General features: G+C 42.5%; 6 non-coding genes across 6 annotated transcripts; all 6 read left to right on the top strand.

Annotated features, from left to right (window-relative positions):
- Window positions 1-572: 572 nt before the first annotated feature.
- trnas-aga lies at window positions 573-654 on the top strand. The gene has a single exon. It is a non-coding gene; the product is annotated as a tRNA-Ser (tRNA).
- Window positions 655-1073: 419 nt separating this feature from the next.
- On the top strand, window positions 1074-1145 carry trnag-ucc. Its single transcript has one exon. It is a non-coding gene; the product is annotated as a tRNA-Gly (tRNA).
- Window positions 1146-2417: 1272 nt separating this feature from the next.
- On the top strand, window positions 2418-2489 carry trnaa-ugc. Its single transcript has one exon. It is a non-coding gene; the product is annotated as a tRNA-Ala (tRNA).
- A 452-nt stretch (window positions 2490-2941) lies between these two features.
- trnas-aga lies at window positions 2942-3023 on the top strand. Its single transcript has one exon. It is a non-coding gene; the product is annotated as a tRNA-Ser (tRNA).
- A 411-nt stretch (window positions 3024-3434) lies between these two features.
- trnag-ucc lies at window positions 3435-3506 on the top strand. Its single transcript has one exon. It is a non-coding gene; the product is annotated as a tRNA-Gly (tRNA).
- Window positions 3507-4252: 746 nt separating this feature from the next.
- trnag-ucc lies at window positions 4253-4324 on the top strand. Its single transcript has one exon. It is a non-coding gene; the product is annotated as a tRNA-Gly (tRNA).
- Window positions 4325-4818: the final 494 nt, after the last annotated feature.

Raw genomic sequence — 4818 nt, 5'->3', positions numbered from 1 at the left:
AGCCTTTGGTGCTAAGACTAAATCCAACTTCTATTGTTTGTTTAAGTGGCCTGTGGAGCTAGTGGAAGTCTATATGAGGCCCTGGGTTCAATCCCCGGCACCTCCAACAGGTTTTATGATGACAACACACTTGTGGACATCACATCACATCAGCAGAGACAAAAAATCGAAAGGCTTCACACTGAAAAAATATACACATACAATTTGTGTATAAGAGCTTGTGTATGAGGGGTACAGAACATTAAAAACACTCCCTAATAGAAAAGTCTAATAAGACAGGACAGAGAAACTTGTTGAATATTTCTCGCAAAGTTAAACAAAAACAATAGTGGTTTTTCTTGATGGTGATGTGACATATCTATAACATGGTTACTTTTCTTTTATTACCTGTCAGATCTCTATCGAGACACAGTTATACACCAAAACTGAAGAGTAATACTGCCTTTACAAACTGTCTGTGAAGCTCTTTGTGAGGCGATGATATGAATGTTGTACTGTAGTGTGGTATTGGTGGAACAACATGTGGGACATGTATGCATTTGACACCTGAACAACAGATTCTTATCAGGGTGGTTGTCGTGGCCGAGTGGTTAAGGCGATGGACTAGAAATCCATTGGGGTCTCCCCGCGCAGGTTCGAATCCTGCCGACAACGATGCCTGAATCTTGTTCACGCGCTGCCCGATTGAATTCTGAGAAGCCAGGAGAACCGTAGGGGCCACCTCTTGGATGAGTAGTGAAATGTCTTCAGGAATGAAACAGTGAATCCAGTTGCTTTCAAATGAGTGATTCTAGATGTTGGACTGGACCTGTGCTACTTACTCTTCTGCACAGTCCTTTACTTTATACATTGACTACATACAATATCCACTCTGTTATCATTTAGTGTTTAGCAGTGTAGCTTCCGTAGTCAATAATAATATTACTATTAGTTACAGGTATGTCAAACTACATTCTCCTCTTCTCTGCTTGGTGTACATCCCTCTTCCTCTCCTCTGTTCCTCCTCCTCTCCCTGTTGAATTCTTACACTGATATAAAGTGCTGATTTTGCAGTAAAATCCTCATCTTGCACAGTGATGGTGGTATAGTGGTGAGCATAGCTGCCTTCCAAGCAGTTGACCCGGGTTCGATTCCCGGCCATCACAGTTTAGTTTAGTTTCGTTGTTTACAAAGCAAGCGGCAACTTCCGTGGCAGGGAAACCAAGCCAACGCTAAAGTGCCACAAAATGCAGTTGCTCGAATGGCCACTTGAGGCTGGCTCCAAAAGTGAGTCACTCAGCGTGGACCCCCATGCTGCATGTTGAAATGCCCAACTTTACAGCAGAAACAGCCTGTTACAAAAAAGGGTTTTGGTCCCTATATTTCTCTAATATTTCCATGTTCATGTATGGTGGGAAAGTTTTTATATAACTCACCCATTTACATTTTCTTGAGGCAGAAGTCACGCAGCACCACTGTCCAAACTTGTCTTTGTCTTCCAGAGGGGGGTGCAGGTCAGCTTTCTGTTGGTCTCTTCTAATAAATTGCCTTAAATTGCAGACATACCACAGGATTCCCTCAAGTCTTCTTATGAACCCTGCCATAGAATATTTGGAAAGTGATCAAAAATTAGGGGTCCGTCAGATTGTTGAGTAACTACTGAAGAAAATATTCCAATTGTTCGTCTACATCATCTGAAGCCTGTTATATCGTATTTCTCTGTGCTGCAGACCTCTGTTGTTGTTGAAAAACTATTAAAATATGCCAGTGAGTCACACCGTTGCACAGAGTGACATGTTCCTCGCCTGGGTCACATTAGTTTGTTTACAAACAGCTCCAAAGTCTGATAACCGCAATCACGTTTTCAGTCTCGGGAGAGTAGTTCATTGTACGGCACACTCCACTGTACATGCGTGGGAACACGGTTATGTTTACAGAGCTTCGCTAGCTTGTTGTACTAAATATCACAAACTCTTGAATTTGTATCACATCACTGAGGGTGAAAAGATCGCTCTCTTGAGACAGTGGGCCTCATGCAAGAATAAATCATACGAACAGATTCGTTCTTCAGAGACGAGTGATTTAAGAGCATTTGTGGTGAATGGAAATTGACTGAAAATCCTCTTTTTTCGTAATGGATTCATTTCTTATGTAGTCAATAGAGCAAACTGCCAAACATTTGCTGGTTTTACTTTGTCATTGTGACGGTTTGCTGCTCGTCTTAGTTTGACATGATTGCAAAGTGAATTTTTGGGGTTCTGGACTTTTGGATCATTTGTAGTGTAGCCTACGTTGTGGTTTCAGGGCCTACACATGTAACTGCTGTGGTTATGGTGTATCTTCTTTACGCTGAAGTACATATCCAGCTTAAGTTGTACTACAGCCCTCTGTTCAATCGTTTATCATACTTCTGTTGTCTTAATTCATTTTTTGAAAGTGGGGGTGTAGCTCAGTGGTAGAGCGCATGCTTTGCATGTATGAGGCCCTGGGTTCAATCCCCGGCATCTCCAACAGGCTTTATGATGATGACCAACTTGTAGACATCACATCAGCAGAGATGAAAAATCAAAAGGCTTCACACTGAAAAAATATGCACATGCAATTTGTATATAAGAGCTTGTGTATGAGTGGGACAGAACATTACAAACACTCCCTAATAGAAAAGCGTAATAAGACAGGACAGAGGAAGTTGTGGAATACTTTTCACTAATTTAAACAAAGACAATAGTGTCTTTTATTTGGAGGTGATGGTGATGTGACATATCTATAACATGGTTACTTTTCTTTTATTACCTGTCAGATCTCTATCGAGACACAGTTGAGTAATACTGCCTTTACAAACTGTCTGTGAAGCTCTTTGTGAGGCGATGATATGAATGTTGTACTGTAGTGTAGTATTGGTGGAACAACACGTGGGACATGTATGCATTTGACACCTGAACAACAATTTCTTAACAGGGTGGTTGTCGTGGCCGAGTGGTTAAGGCGATGGACTAGAAATCCGTTGGGGTCTCCCCGCGCAGGTTCGAATCCTGCCGACAACGCTGCCTGAGTCTTGTTCACGCACTGCCTGATTGAATTCTGAGAAGCCAGGAGAACCACAGGGGGGACCTCTTGGATGAGTAGTGAAATGCCTTCAAGAATGAAACAATGAATCTAGTTGCTTTCAACAACTGAGTGATTCTAGATGTTGGACTGGACCTGCTCTACTTACTCTTCTGCACAGTCCTTTACTTCATACATTGACTACATACAATATCCACTCTGTTATCATTTAGTTTCTTGCAGTGTAGCTTCCTTAGTCAATAATAATATTACTATTAGTTACAGGTATGTCTTCTCTTCTCTGCTTGGTGTACCTCCCTCTTCCTCTCCTCTGTTCCTCCTCCTCTCCCTGTTGAATTCTTACACTGATATAAAGTGCTGATTTTGCGGTAAAATCCTCATCTGGCACAGCGATGGTGGTATAGTGGTGAGCATAGCTGCCTTCCAAGCAGTTGACCCGGGTTCGATTCCCGGCCATCGCAGATCCGTTTCCTTGTTTACAAAGCGGCAACTTCTGTGGCTGAGAAACCAAGCCAGTGTGAAAATGCCAAATACTGCTGTTACTTGAGGCTGCCTCCAAAAGCGAGTCAATCTACATAGACCGTCATGCTACATGTTGAAACGCCCAGCTTTACGGTAGAAACAAATGCGTTTACAACCTGGTACAAAAAAGGGCTTTGGTCTCTATAGCTAAATTCCCGTTCATGACAACTCAACAGTGGGAGATACTTTATATAACTCACCCATTTGAATTTTCTTGAGGCTAAAAGTCACGCAATGCCAATGTCCAAAGCTCGACTTCATCTTTGACTTCGTCTTCCAGAGGGTGGTGAATCTTGTTCATGCGCTGCCTGATGGAATTCTGAGAAGCCAGGAGCCACCACCTCTTGGATGAGTAGTGAAATGCCTTCAAGAATGAAACAATGAATCTAGTTGCTTTCAACAACTGAGTGATTCTAGATGTTGGACTGGACCTGCTCTACTTACTCTTCTGCACAGTCCTTTACTTCATACATTGACTACATACAATATCCACTCTGTTATCATTTAGTTTCTTGCAGTGTAGCTTCCTTAGTCAATAATAATATTACTATTAGTTACAGGTATGTCTTCTCTTCTCTGCTTGGTGTACCTCCCTCTTCCTCTCCTCTGTTCCTCCTCCTCTCCCTGTTGAATTCTTACACTGATATAAAGTGCTGATTTTGCGGTAAAATCCTCATCTGGCACAGCGATGGTGGTATAGTGGTGAGCATAGCTGCCTTCCAAGCAGTTGACCCGGGTTCGATTCCTGGCCATCGCAGTTCCGTTTCCTTGTTTACAAAGCAAGCAGCAACTTCCGTGGCTGAGAAACCAAGCCAGTGTGAAAGTGCCAAATACTGCAGTTACTTGAATGGCCACTTGAGGCTGCCTCCAAAAGCGAGTCAATCTGCATAGACCCTCATGCTGCATGTTGAAATGCCCAGCTTTACGGTACAAAAAAGGGTTTTGGTCTTTATAGCTAATTTCCCATTCATGACAACTCAACAGTGGGAGATATTTTATATAACTCACCCATTTGAATTTTCTTGAGGCTAAAAGTCACGCAGTGCCAATGTCCAAAGCTCGACTTCATCTTTGACTTCGTCTTCCAGAGGGTGGTGCAGGTCAGTTTTCTGTTGGTCTCTTCTAATAAATTGCTTTAAATTGCAGACATACCACAGGCTTTCCTCAAGTCCTCTTACGAAACCTGCCCGAGAACGTTTGGGAAGTGATTGAAAATAAGGGTTTCGTCACATTGTTGATGAACAACTGAAG

The sequence above is a fragment of the Thunnus maccoyii genome, chromosome 21, assembly GCF_910596095.1.
Source record: "Thunnus maccoyii chromosome 21, fThuMac1.1, whole genome shotgun sequence".
Taxonomy (NCBI): Eukaryota; Metazoa; Chordata; class Actinopteri; order Scombriformes; family Scombridae; genus Thunnus; species Thunnus maccoyii.
Note: the sequence above shows the minus strand (reverse complement) of the source record. Positions and strands in the feature narration are given on the sequence as shown.